The 15,098-nt window shown below is 37.5% G+C and overlaps 1 protein-coding gene and 1 non-coding gene across 4 annotated transcripts in view; both read right to left on the minus strand.

Annotated features, from left to right (window-relative positions):
• ENOX2 (ecto-NOX disulfide-thiol exchanger 2) overlaps positions 1-15,098 on the minus strand; it is a 359,324-nt gene that overhangs the window by 319,303 nt on the left and 24,923 nt on the right. The gene's annotated exons all lie outside the window — the stretch shown is intronic.
• LOC118980629 (U6 spliceosomal RNA) lies at positions 5,061-5,167 on the minus strand. The gene has a single exon (XR_005065155.1). It is a non-coding gene; the product is annotated as a U6 spliceosomal RNA (small nuclear RNA).

The following is a 15,098-nucleotide window of genomic DNA, read 5'->3' on the forward strand; positions in this document are numbered from 1 at the left end:
GAGAAGCAACTAATCAATGTTTCTCTCACATATTGGTGCTTCTCTTCCTCTCATGCTCCCCCTCCCCTCCCTCTCTAAAACATAGGCAAATACAATCTTTTTAAAAATGTACCACTGATGTCCATATGTCTAAAAATACATTATGTACTCATCAAATTGCATACGTTAAATATGTGCAGTTCTTTGTATATCAACTATACATCAATAAAGCTGTTAAAATATGTACACAAGGGTAAAGATTTAATAAAGTTAATAATAGTTACTGGTTTACAAAGATATTACTAAGTGAAAATAACTATCTATTTTAACTGTGAGTATGGTGGTAAAGAATACAATTACTAACTAGTACAGTTTGGTGTGATTTCCCTTGAGTTGTGCCAAGGCACCAGCAGTTTTACCCACCATTCTCTTGCACTATCAGTGGAAATATCAACACAGGGAAAACCAAATAATACCTTACAATATTTTGAACATAGTTTTTCCCCCCTTTTAAAATCTATTTTTACTGATTATGCTATTATAGTTGTCCCAAATTTCCTCCTTTGCCCCCCTCCACCCAGTATCCCCCATTCCCTCCAGTAATCCATCCCCCCACCCTTAGTTCAAGTCCATGGGTTGTGCATATAAGTCTTTGGCTTCTCCATCTCCTATACTGTTAACCTCCCCCTGTCTATTATTCTCTGCCTACATATTTGTACTTAATCTCTGCACCTTTTCTCCTACTTCCCTTCCCCCTCCCAATGATAACCCTCTAAATTATCTCCGTATCTATGATTCTGTTTCTGTTCTGCTTGTTTGCTTACTTTGTTTTTTAGATTTAATTATTGATAATTGTGAATTTATTGCCATTTTAATGTTCATATTTTTATCTTCTTTTTCTTAGATAAGTCCCTTTAACATTTCATATAATAAGGGCTTGGTGATGATGAACTCCTTGAATTTGACCTTATCTGAGAAGCACTTTATCTGCCCTTCCATTCTAAATGAAAGCTTTGCTGGATGGAATAATCTTGGTTGTAGGTCCTTACTTTTCATGACTTGGAATAATTCTTGCCAGTCTCTTCTTGCCTGCAAAGTGTGTTTTAAGTAAAAAGCTGACATTCTTATGGGAACGCCTTTGTAGGTAACTCTTTTCTTTTCTCTTGCTGCTTTTAAGATTTTTTCTTTATCTTTAACCTTTGGCATTTTAATTATGATGTGTCTTACTGTGGTCCTCTTTGTGTCCATCTTGTTTGGGACTCTCTGAGCTTCTTGGACATGTATGTCTATTTCCTTCACCAAATTAGAAAAGTTTTCTTTCATTATTTTTTGCAATATAAAACAGAAAACTGTACTTGAATAAGAATTAAATAAATTAAAAAATACTATTCAGCAATAACAAAGAAGGAAATCTTTACCTTTTGTGACAGGATGTATGGACCTAGAGAGTATTATGCTAAGTGAAATCAGCCAGTCAGAAAAAAAGAAATATTTTTTCAAATAAGTTTTCAATTTCTTGCTCTTTCTCTTCTTCTTCTAACACCCCTATGACTTGAATGTTGGTACATCTGAGGTTGTCCCACAGGCTCCTTAGCCTATCCTCAATTTTTAAAATTCTCTTCTTGCTGTTCTAATACAATGTTTTTTTCTTCCTTATATTTCAAATCATTGATTTGATTCCTGGCTTCCTCCACTCCACTGATGATTTCCTGTAAATTTTTCTTATTTCACTTAGAGTAACCTTCATTTCTGCCTGGGTCTTTTTTATGCTGTTGAAGTACCCAATGAGTTCCTTGAGCATCCTAATAACCAGTGTTTTGAACTCTGCATCTCATAGATTGCTTGTCTCCATTTTGTTTAGTTCTTTTCCTGGAGTTTTGTTTTGTTCTTTCATTTGGGCCATATTTATTTGTTTCCTCATTTTGGCAGCATCCATGTTTTGTTTCTATGTATTAGGTAGAGCTGCTTTGACGCCCTGTCTTAGTAGCATGGCCTATTGTAGAAAAGCGCACCAGTAAGTTGGATTGGGTGGAGCCTTAGGTAACTGCCAAGGCAGTGCAACTCCTGTGAACCAGGTTGATGGGATCTCTGATATGGTGTTCCTGCTGTTGCTTGTGTGGGGGAAGGCTCAGAGAAAAAGGACGATACTGCTGCATTGCCCCTGGAGTTTTGTCCAAGAGGAAGCTACTCCCGGGCACTCACCCTGATGCTAGACACTTCAGTTTCTCCCTGTATGCCAATGGAGCCCTTCCTGCTGCTGCCCCAGTGCTGTAGCCCAGAGGGAGTGAGTCTGCATACATCCTAAGTCTGTTTTGGGCCTTTTATGAGGAGACACTTGAGAATACCACAGTTTCTTCTGTCATCTCAACTCCCACTGGTTTCCATAGCCATAAGTTGTGGGGACTTATCTTCTTGGTACTGGAACCCTGAGCTAGGTGGTCTGGTGTAGGGCTGGGATCCCTTGGTCACAAGGTATCTGTCTCAATTTTTATCCACCACACATGGGTATGGGACTGCCCATTCTCTGTCTCCACATGTCTCTGCATCTCTGCCCCTCCTACCCATCTCAATGAGTGTGACTTCTTTAATTCCTTTGTTGTCAGACTTTCATACAGCTTTATTTTCTGACAATTCTAGGTGATAGTTGTTTTGTAGTTTACTTGTAATTTTTGCTGTGGTTGTACAAAGAGGTGAGCCATGTTTACATATGGCTCCATCTTGACCAGAAGTCCATGACTATAGTTTTGATTTCTCAGACTCTCTGAATCTTGGGGATCCCAAGCAGTCCATGAACAACATACTAGAAAGTACTCAAAGAGGTTAACTTGTTTCTACACTTTGAGATTGACACTATGTCTGAAACTCTTTCCTACTTTAGCATTACCTCTGGTCATTCCACTTGTTTCTAGTTGAGCTCAGTCCTCTTCTTTCAGCATTCTAAATATACTTTCTACCATTTAATTAATGGTTTCAGCTATCACCTATGTACTAATGATTTCCCCAAACCTATATCTCTAATGCAGAGTTGTATCCTGCCAAACAAATCTATATTTCTGATTCATATCCTTTAAATACCTCCAACTTTATGTACTGAAATCATAATTCACATTTTTTTTGCAAATTCATTTATACTCCTGAATTCTTATTCTAGGCTGTTAGCACCTTTGTTCTAGTCACACAAACTAAAAATCTAGTGGTCATTCTTAATTCCTTACCAATAAAGGGCCAGCCAAGTAACATTAATTTGTAGTACTGTGACAATATCAATAGGGAGTGGTGAAGCCTAAGTCAAAGTAGAGAATGCATGTTCCATCTAAAAGACATTCCTATTCAAACACTGTGTGGAACAAACAAGTCATATTTGTTAGTTGCCAGTCTGTGATACTTGTTAACTCTGAATTATCTCTTGATTTTGTGCTTGCCTTTCCATTTCCACTGCCATTTTTCTACTTTAGATCCCCACCATCTCTTTTCATCTTTTTTTAAAAAATTTTATTGTTGTACCAGTACAGTTGTCTCCATTATCCCCCCACCACATGCTCCACCTCCCACCCTCCATCCTACCCCCCTTTGGCTTTCTCATGTGTCCTTTATACACATTCCTTGATGACCCTTCCCCATCCTCACCCTCTGTTACCCCCAACACCTCCCCTGTGGATACTGTCAATTTGTTCTTTATTTCAATGTCTCTGTTTATATTTTGCTTGCTTGTTTGTTTTGTTGACTAAGTTACACTTATAGGTGAGATCATATGGTATTTATATTTCACTTGGCTTATTTTACTTAGCATAAAGCTCTCCAGTTCCATCCATGCTGTCATGAAGGGTGAACTCCTTCTTTCTTTCAGCTGCGAAGTATTCCATCCTGTAAATGTCCATAGTTTTTTGATCCACTCATTTACTGATGGGCACTTAGCTTGCTTTCAATATTTGGATATTGTAAATTGTGCCACAATGAACATTAGAATGCATAGGTTCTTTTGAATCAGTGTTTCAGGATTCTTAGGGTGTAATCCCATCAGTAGAATCGCTGGGTCAAAAGACAATTGCATTTTTAATTTTTTGAGGAAATTCCATACTGTTTTCCACAGTGGCTGCACCAGTCTGCATTCCCACCAGCAGTGCACTAGGATTCCCTTTTCTCCCCAACCTCTCTAGCACTTGTTGCTTGTTGATTTGTTCATGATGGCCATTTTGACTAGTGCGGAGGGGTATCTCATTGTAGTTTTAATTTGCATCTCTCTGATGGCTAGTGATGCTGAGCATCCTTTCATATGTCTATGGGCCCTCTGTATGTCCTCCTTGGAGATGTGTCTGTTCAAGTCCTTAGCCCATTTTTTTAATTGGATTGTTTGTCTTCCTAGTGTGGACTCAGGTGAATTCTTTATATATTTTGGAGATCAAACCCTTGTCCAAGGTATCACTGGCAAATATATTTTTCCATGTGATTGGTTCCCTTTTCATTTTGCTGATGTTTTCTTTAGTTGTGCAGAAGCCTTTTATTTTTATAAAGTCCCATTTGTTTATTCTTTCCTTTATGTCCCTTGCTGTAGGGGACATGTAGGTGAAAATACTGCTGCATAGATTATCTGAGACTTCCCTGCCTATGTTCTCCTCTAGGAATTTTATGGCATCATGACTTATATTTAAGTTTTTTATACATCTTGAGTTTATTTTTATGTATTGTACTAACTTAGTGGTTGAATTTCAATTTTTTTTTTTGCATGTAGCTGTCTACATCTCCCAATGCCATCTATTGGAAGAGGCTATTTTTACTTCATTTTATGCTTCTGCCCCCTTCATCAAATATATATTGTCCATAGAGATTTGGGTTTATTTCTGGGCTCTCTAATCTGTTCTATTCATCTGTATGTCTATTCTTATGCCAGTACCAGACTGTTTTGATTATAGTGACTTTGTAATATAGTTTGATGTCAGGTATGGTTATCTCTCCTACTTTGTTCTTCTTTCTCAAAATTGCTGCAGCTATTCAGGATCATTTATGGTTCTGTATACTTTTTTTAAATGTTTGTTCTGTATCTGTGAAATATGTCATTGGTATTTTAATAGGGATTACATTGAAAAAATATGGAATGCTTCATGAATTCGCATATCATGCTTGTGCAGGGGCCATGCTAATTTTCTCTGTATTGCTCCAATTCTAGCATATATGCTGCCAAAGTGAGTACCCCATCATCTCCTACATAGACTACTGCAATAGCCTTATGACTGATCTCTCTGACTAAAATTTCCACAAATACTTTCCCTCCTGGCCACATGCAGATTTATTTTTCAGAAGGCAGTGAAAGTGATCTAAAATGAAAATCTGGTCACTTATTTGATACCCTAGATTAAAATTCTGTAATAGTTCTCAATTGCCTATAAGAAAAAAAGTACACATTCCTTAGCACAACGTCAATCTGTAATTTGCCAGCCTCCGCATATTACTTCAATTTAGCTTTTCTGCTCTTTTCTATTCTTAGATATAGAACTAAGACTTATAAATCCTTTCTTATATGCCAATCACTATTCCAAATTACATATATTGTCTCATTAGTCCTCACAACCATTAAGCTAGGTATCATCATTGAGCCCACTTTACAGATGAGGAAACTGAAGCACAAAGATAAATTAAACAATTTGGAGTTCATCTAAAATCTCATCTTGTTTCAGGATTCTGTGTCTTTGCATCTGTATTCACACTTACTGTAATGGTTTCTGTCTTCTAACAAACTTCTAGCATCTTTCATAATTTAGATCAAATATCAGGTATTGGAGCTACCTTCTCTGGCTCATCCATTCTAAAAGTAAAGCTAGGTATTCCTTCCCACCTCTGAAATAAAAACTACACAATACACATTACCAGAAACAAACATCTGCCTAGCACTTAGCATTGTAGAACAGTGGCTTACCAGTAGCAGATAGTTCTTGCTGTAAGTAAAACGCTGTAATTTCTACTTTTTATGGAAGAGTAGGAGGAACAAAGAGAGGTTTTGTTCCTGCTCCCCCTTCCCAAACTCCTGCTCCTGTAATCTTTATCACACCCCCCATGACAGATAGTCCTTTGTGCAATTCAAGCAAAAGTTGTAACTTCTACATATTGGACAACTCCTATCTGGAGCCTTATAATCCAGGAGTCTTATACTCACTTCATAATCCCTCAAAAAGGTAATATCTTTTTAGATAATTGGACCTGTCAAAATCAATAAGAAAAGTTTAAAAACAGTCATGGAAAACCACTCTGAAATGAGGAAGAGAATGTAAGTCACTGATTACTATGATTCTTACAGAGAAGGCTATACAGTCATTTCTAAATTGAGCATTAAGGTATAAAAGCTCCTTATTCTCTAACACATTTAGAGTTTGAACACATGTAATGTAGCATCTTGCACTAGGCAGGAATTTAATGAACATTTTGTGAGAACATCTGTTTGTTATTTATCTTTGTCTCATTTTACACATCAGCAAATCCCTTTTTACCACAAGGACAGAATAAAAATCACCATTTTATTATACAGCATTCATAAATTTAAACTTCAAATGGGGAAAAGAGAAGCAATTGTCAGCACTGTATTCTATATGATGTTACAAGGAAGAAGTACAAAGGCAAGAAAATACAGAGAAATTATTAAATATATTAATCCCTTTAACACATACTCTGCCAATGGGTACTATGTTTCACTTTCCCAGCAACTGCTAAGAAGAATTAAAAACCATTCTATCCTTCTAGAAGGGCAATCTTTTTGTCTTCTTGAGTCTATGTCCAAAAAAACAATAAATGGTTTTGTCTTAATAGCTGTTTTTCCCTCTATGATCCACAGAGAAAACTTTAACAAAGAAAAAACTAAGATTATCAGGTATAGATCTTTTTCCCCAGTTTTATTGAGATAAAACTGACATGAAACGTTGTACAAGTTTACACTGTATAATGTGGTGACTTGAAATATGTACATATTATGAAATGAATACCATAATAAGATTGGTTAGCACTTTGAAAATTTTGGAAATGAGAGGTACTATATTTTCATCGATGCTCCTGTCCTATTTCATGAAGCTACTGAATGGCATTTCTAAGTGCTCTTACTATTTCTTTTGAGAAGAAGCCCGAATCAAGGCCTTTGCAATCAGGAATTGCCAGTGTCATGAGCAAAGCATAGGCAGAGCAACTAAAGCCACTTCTGGAAGTGTATCCATCATAACATCTACTTGCAAATATATGTTTTAAGGTAGATAAAAGTATAGAATACAGTCTTCATCATAACAGTAGTCAGAGTTGATTTCCCCTAGGTTCAAATATACTGTCCTGTATGCCATGAAGAATAATAAAGTAAGGAATAAGAAAGGCACAGTCCTTGCCTTCCAGAACTTATAATCATTTCCTTCAAACAGTCATTTACAGTACACATACATCACCAATTTTGTGTAAGGAGAACAAGTTTAGCACATTCACTAAAGAATAAGGGAAGACACAATACTCAATTAAATATTGAATTGGATGATACAGTACACAGTACTGAAGTTCAGAGAAGGGGAAATCAATATAGGCTGGCAGAAGAGGGGGTGCTTTCTGTGATGTGTGGAATTTGAGTTTGGGGTAAACTGGATAGGATTTAGAAAGGCAAAGGAGGAGGACCAACTAAGAATCAAAGTAATCTATATCATGCACCTTAATCCTGTCCCAACACTTACAGAAGTGTTTTGAAAGTCCCTCCCCATATACCATCAAACAGGTAAAGGAAGGGATAAGGAGATGCACACACCTTCCTTATACCTTCTTTTGTAAGCTACTGGGAAACAGAAACTTCAGATAGGAATTGATCTGAGTATCTGATTAAAGTAATTGATGCTAAAATATGATGGAAGCTTAACCTTTCCATGACAGATCAGTATCTTAAAAGAGGATATCATCAACCAATACAGAATCTTGAATAAGTACAATTACGTGGAAACAGTATTTTGAAGCTAGGAGAAACCTCCCTCCCCACCCCCTGTCCCAAGTACTTTTCTTCTCTTTGTCCTTTTCATAGAGTACCTTCCCTTTCCAACATAATCTGCTAGAGCTTAAGCTATGCAGGATCACTGTGGATAGTATATATCTTTTCTCCTTACCTACAAGAACTTCTTTACCTCATTAGGCTATAAATAACAAATTGCAAATACTGGAAGTCACTGTAAAATTGTTTTAAATAAGTTTCTATTTTCTTCAACATTGGGTTTTTTTTTTGGTAAGGCAAAACATTTATTAAAATATAAGGAGTCACTTTAGGTTGATAAAAGTGAAATGCTCATGGATGATATAGTAGTCATGTTTATTTATCTTAGTAATTCTCAGCCAGGCTGATATAATACCTACTGAAGATCATATAAGAAACTCCAAGAAATCTTTTCCAAACTACATCTCCCCAACCTCTGATATTTTTTTATTTCCCCTGGGTGGCATATCCCCTCTCTACTTGATTTCAGCATCAGCCTAGACTTAATTGTTACCAATTGGTAAACTGGTAAATTTAAACAATTTAAATCACTGAGATAAATAAACATGACTACTATATCATCCATGAGCTCCAATACCTTCAATCCCAATGTATTTCTGCGTGCCAGATCATCATACTAATGGGAGAAATGAAGAAAGGAAAAGAAGGAATGAAGGCAGGGAGAATTTCTTTTAAAAAGCTAGAGGAAATAACATACAACCAGCTTTCTAGTTAAAATCCTGATTGAATTCACTTTAGTCTTAAGGATTGGGTTCTCCTCTCCACAAAAAGTGGGTATCATAGTCTAGAACAGTAAACACTGTTCCATCTGTAACTAAGAAACAGATGACCTGGCACTTTTTGCACCATCTGAGTCATGGGGTATAAGGGAATTAAAAAGTCTCTATAGAACAACTCTTTGGTAGTAAAATGAGGCAAGAAAGGACAAAGGGCAATAAACCAGCATAGCAAGGTTGGCAGCACAGGCAATTAGAGCAGTGCACACAGGTAGGTCAAACTATGGAGACTATCTGGATCTACACCTTAAGAACCAACAAGCAAATGAAGAAACTAATGTCAAGTCAAGCAAGAGAATGAAGTAAAAGAAGGAAAACAGAGAAATAAAAGACATTTTAAACATCCTGTTCAGGTGGGTTGGCCAGATTCCTGCATACCTTTGAAATCTTAATAAGCTCAGCTAAAAGGTTGAAATGCCACAAAGTTTATTTGTAACACTATTCCATTATCAAAAGGCATCATTTATAGGATTTAAAAGCAAAAACAAACAGAAAACACAAAAACAACACACATGCATACTTGCATGCATACACGGACATGGACACACCTGTGCACAGGATTAAAAGAAACATGTGCAGAGACTCACATACACAGCTCCTCAGCACACACATAAACACACACACACACACACACACACACACACACACACACACACATTCCAGGTTTGGACTGAATGAAAGGAAACCATCTGTGACTCAGGTAATTTTTTTCTTGGCTTCTATACTCAAATAAGAATAATCCTAATCAAATGTAAGAGGTGTGTTGGTCAATAAACTGGGCACTTCATTTTGGTTGTCTTATATTACATATTCACACCACAGGGATTCTGGCTACTTCAGAAGTAGAAAGGTACTTGTGAAAAATACATAGGCTTTAATTCTGAAGTGGTGATACTGGTGAGAAAGGGTATGCGGAAATTGGATATGGAGCCACCCCTCATGGAGGTCCCATTCTAAGTGAGGTTTGTGCCTTTTAAAAACCAGTAACTCTACAGAGTGAATGCAGTTGCTTTCAAAACCTAAGCTGGCTTTTTTTTTTAAGAAACGGACACACTGATTCTAAAATTCATCTGGAAATATAAGGACCCAGAATAACCAAAGCAATCTTGAAAGAGAACAAAGTTGGAAAACTCCCATTTTCCAATTTCAAAAATTACTACAAAGCTACAGTAATCAAGACAATGTGGTACAGGCATAAAGGGCAGGTATATAAAGCAATGGAACAGAATTGAGTATCCTAAAATCAACTCCTATTATTTGTTATCAGTTGATTATTGACAAAGGTGCCAGAATCATGCAATGCAGAAAGAACAATCTTTTCAACAAATGGTGCTGGGACAACTGGATATCCACATGCAAAAGAATAAAGTTGAATCCTCACCTCACATCATACACAATTAACTAAAAATGGATTACAGAGCTATATATAAAGGCTGAAATCTTAGAAGTCTTAGAGAAAAACATAGGAGTAAGTCTTTGTGACCTTGGGTTAGGCAATGGTTTCTTTATATGTGATGTAAGTGGCAAAAGAAAAAATAAATTGGCTTCATCTAAATTAGAAAATGTGTGTGCTGCAAAGGATACTATCATGAAAGTAAAAAGACAGCTTAGAGAGTGGTATAAAATATTTGCAAAACCATGAAACACTTCCACGCCTATTAGAATAGCTTTTAAAAAGAGACAATAAGTGTTGACAAGCTTATGGAGAAACTGTAAACCTTACTCATCGCTGATGGAATTGTAAAATTGTGTGACCACTTTGGAAATAATTTTGAGGCTCCTCAAAAAGTTATACATAGAGTTATCATGTTACCCAAATGTATACTCCTAATATACCCAAGAGTAATGAACGCATATGCTCACACAAAACTTGTACCTGAATGCTTATAGCAGCATTACTGACAATAGCCAAAGAATGGAAACAACTCAAATGTCCTCATGAATAAGTAAACAAAGTGTGGCATAGCAATACGATGACAAAGTATGCAGTAATAAGAGGGAATGAAATACTGATACATGCTATAACATGGGTGAACCTTGAAAACATTATGCTAAGTGAAAGAGGACAAGTGCAAAAGGATGTATTTTTCATGATCCCACTCATACGAAATGTCCAGAATAGGCAAATCCATAGAGACAGTTGATTAATGGTTGCGTAGCTCTGGGGAGAGTGGGGAGATTGGGAGATAATGTTTAAAGGGATCAGGGTTTATTTATTTTGGGGGTAATGAAAATGTTACAAAATTAGATTTTTGATGATAATTGTATAACACTGAATTGTATAATACTAATGATCTTTAGTATTAAAGATCATTAAATTATATACTTAAATTTGTTAAATTGTATGGTATGTAATCATACCCCAATAAAGCTGTTAACAAAACAATTGGCCTCTATGGAAGCACAGGATGATTGTTTTCTAACATTTGAGGGGTTATGATGTAGAAATGGGAAGAGGTTGCTTGGTGTAAGCCCCAAGGGGTAAACAATCAGAATAGCCACCCAATGTAACTCCAGAGGGCTCAATTCATGTTACAGTTTTTGTAAATGGTACTATGTGTAAGAGTAGGAACAATGGGTGGAGACTGAATGGAAAGAGATTTGGGCTTATTTATAGAAACATTTAATAACTGGAACTATTCAAAGATCAAATGTCTACCCCACAGTGAAGTGAAAAATTATTGAAAATATTCAAGCATGAGATGGATGACCACATGAGGATGGAGTAGATGGTTTTACATAACAGATTGTATATGTATGTGGTAGAAGGGGGAGATGGGTCTGGATAGACTTCAAGGTTTCTTGTAACTGTAAGATTCTATTAAAATGCATATATTACAAACTTTCATTATAAACCATTTTCTCATTCATTAGCCAGAAATGAATAAATACTTACATATTCCCACTAGATTCACAAGTCCCAGTAGTGATTTCCAATGAAAAAATAAAAGTTGATGCTGTGCTTTAGGCTATTTCTAATATTTATATGCTAACTTTGGCTCAGTCATCTAGCAACGGGCCTATCTTTTTGATTACTCTTTTTTGTAGTCTATAGCTTTAAAGGTAGCACTTCATCAATATTAAGAACAGAATCCTACATTGTACTTAATACTGATAATAATTAAGCTAATGAATATAAATCATTCTAGACTTCGTCTTGTCTCTCTTTCCACCCTCCTCTTGTCCTTTCGTAAGATATGGAATAATAAGGAATATGCAGGCTGCTGATTTTTACAAGGTGCTTCCAATGCTTCAGAATGAACCTTTTAGCTGAAGGTTTCAAATATTTTGGCCTAAATCCACAAATGCAATAAGAAACTGGCACTCTATTCTCCAATGCTTTTTTCTCTGACAGTAACTTTAACTTGGGATCATAAAGTAGAATAATTTCTCAGGTGGTCCATTATGCTCTAGATTTAAAACATCATGGGGTAGCACTTTATATTTTAGAACTCCTGGGAATGATCCTATGCTGAAAAAGAGAAGTTCATACACAATGAGAAAAGCTGCTTATCCATCATTTGTTTCACAAAAGCAAGGGGCAGTTTAATATCTTGGGAGGGGCAGCTTACCATTGATGACATGAGATCAGAAGTGGCTAAACAGCTTCAAATCAAGTACCTCCCTCATTGAACTTGTCAAGTACAGGAAACCCATATAGTAGGTGCTAGTGAAATAGTGCTGACTGACTTACCCTGGCTCACTGCCACCTTAGGCATACACAAAAACCCTGTATCCAAAATCTCAAATGGAAAACATCTGCAATGAAATTGTACTCATTGTCCAGCTAGTAAACCAGAGCCTACTATAAATCTCAACCTCAGGGTTCATGCCTTGGAACTGTGTACTAATGTTCTAACATAGCCTTTCTGTTACTTCCAATAATAAATCCCCATGGAGAAGTTTCAAGAAGGGCATTGCCTTAGATCATATTCCATGTTAGAGTGAGGTTCTTCTCCACAGCTTGTGCTTTATCTGGTCTTGATGTGAAGCCAGCAAAGGAAATGTTCTGGAGTGTTTGATGCTGGAGGGGGTTATCTTTATTTTAAATAGCTGTAAATATTTGATAAGTAATTATGCCCTTGTCACTTCAATTCTTTCAGACTATTTCTTCTCAGCTCATTCATTCCTTTCTTGTTAAAAGCCTCGCAAGGTATAGGAATGCTACTTGGGGGGAGGGGGAGATACTACTGAGATCCCGGGCTCATTTCTCCAATGGTCATATTTCTGCCTGTGCGTATCCTTTTTTCTGCCAGATTGTGCTCTTTACTGCTCATACCACTCAAAATAGCCACCATTGCCAATATTCAGAACTACTCAAGCTGTATTTATTGCATTTACTTTGTATCCCACCCTTATAAACCACGCTCCCTAGATCCCTTAAGCATTTCAACTGCTCTTTTCCATTTCAAGCATCTCAATTCCAGAGAATGCGAACTTGGGCACAGTCTTATTACCAATTAAAAAGGGATTCCACTATTTTTTCTAAGAAGTTACTTGTCCATATCCATGTCAGTTACTCAAAAGTATACTGACTTTTTAAATGCCTTATCATATTGCATACTCTTAATATAGTTTACTACCTCCTATCATCTATAGACTTTTAAAAGCATGAATCAAATATACTTTTGATGTTGACCTATTTGTGTGATATTTATAACTAAGAAAAATATGTCACTCAAAAAACTTCTTCAGAATAGTCTGACTTACTTGCAGATTACTGTCATTTTATTAACATAGATTGTCACAATTATTTCACATTCTTTATGCTCCTTATCACAAATTCAGGTGGATATAGATTGTACAACCTCCACTGAACAAGCCGAGCAAATTTCCTTGACTCAGGAGAGCATATTAGAGTTGCAGTTCTGTACAGTTCCCACCACCTCTAAACCAAAGGGCAGTGTTTAGGAAAATGCCAACCACATTTAGCAGGAAGAGTTAGCCAACTAGGGTATGGCATGGGAGTAGTAATGAGTAGAGTATATAAAGAATTTAAAGAAGGCTTTCTTTATAATCTCTTCATAAGAAGCTTTAACTGGACAGGTCCCAATTTCTATTCAGAAGACAGTTAACACAGGGACCACTTCCTTCACATTTTCCCACTTTATACTGATCTACTGATCTGGGATTTTTGTGCAAGAACATCCTGGTGATATGAAACCCTCCCCTCTCTCTCACAGTTTAGAATCCAGCCCTGAAGTACCGGGACACAGGAGGCCAGTACACCTACTTTCCAGTCTACCTACTTGAGAAGGAAGACAAAGAGTGAAATTCCCTCATGTGACCTCCCACTCCTGCCTGCTCCAGGAGGGAGAGAAGGAGGCTGTCCTGAGGTGTAAGCTCTCAATAAATTGTGTCTCTCCTCTCAAAAAATGAGAGTGCAGAGACATATGACTCAGTGGGGGAGAGAAGGAGGGAGAGAGTGAGAGAGTGTGTGTGTGTGAGGAAGAGAGGAGACTAGAGTCTGGACAAGTTAGTGGTGTATACAGCCTTGAGTAAGGAGGACAACCAACATTTACTCAGAGTGCTGATGAGAATTAAATGAAATATATAAAATGTTGGAAACTGCTCTGCCTGGTTTCAGGAGTTGTAACTGCCCCCCATGGCTAAGGCTGAGTGAACGACCTCCAGACTATGAGCCACTAAGGAGACAAAGCTTGTCTCTGGCAGCAGTGCTGCTTCTGCTTCATCCCCTGTCCCCTACACTTGGCCAGTTAGTCAGAGATGGGTATGACCCCTCAGAGGAGGGGCAACCCAAGCCAGACTCGATCACGGGCCCTCAAGGAAGGACCTGAGATCCTGCAACAAAGAGGGAGTGATGGACCCTAGCCCCCTGGGCTATTCTGACATAGCCCCAGTCTCCATTTCCATCTGGCAGAAGCGCTTCCTAGCTCTAATCCGCTTAAGCCTAAAAACCTATGATGGGGAAGATGGTTCAGCCCCTTGCCAGCTAGAGCAGGATCCAGGGTGATCAGGCATAAGAACAGTCCCCAAAATCCTGTGAAGACTGCTTTGCTAAGAGTGCTTTCACTGATATAAGGGCCCGAGCAGGAAATTAGTATGTCTCCCAAAGTTTTTGCAACCCCCTTACCTGACAGATACTGATTCAGACTAAGCCCTCAGATTTCTTTGAAATGTTATCTACTGTTTGATCCTTGCCACCTGACATTGATTAGCTTTACCTGTATTCCTGCATATTACAACCCAATAAAAGCCATTGAAGAAGGGGCTCTTAGTCTTTCTCCTCTGAGAGATTGACCACCTCTCCTCCCCAAGTAGATCATGTCTTGGTAGTTTCACTTTCATCTGTGGTAGGTGGGGGGACTGTGTGGGCAAACTTGCCCCCA

The sequence above is a fragment of the Sturnira hondurensis genome, unplaced genomic scaffold (assembly GCF_014824575.4).
Source record: "Sturnira hondurensis isolate 20B ecotype Veracruz unplaced genomic scaffold, ASM1482457v3 Scaffold0022910, whole genome shotgun sequence".
In the NCBI taxonomy this organism is placed as follows: domain Eukaryota; kingdom Metazoa; phylum Chordata; class Mammalia; order Chiroptera; family Phyllostomidae; genus Sturnira; species Sturnira hondurensis.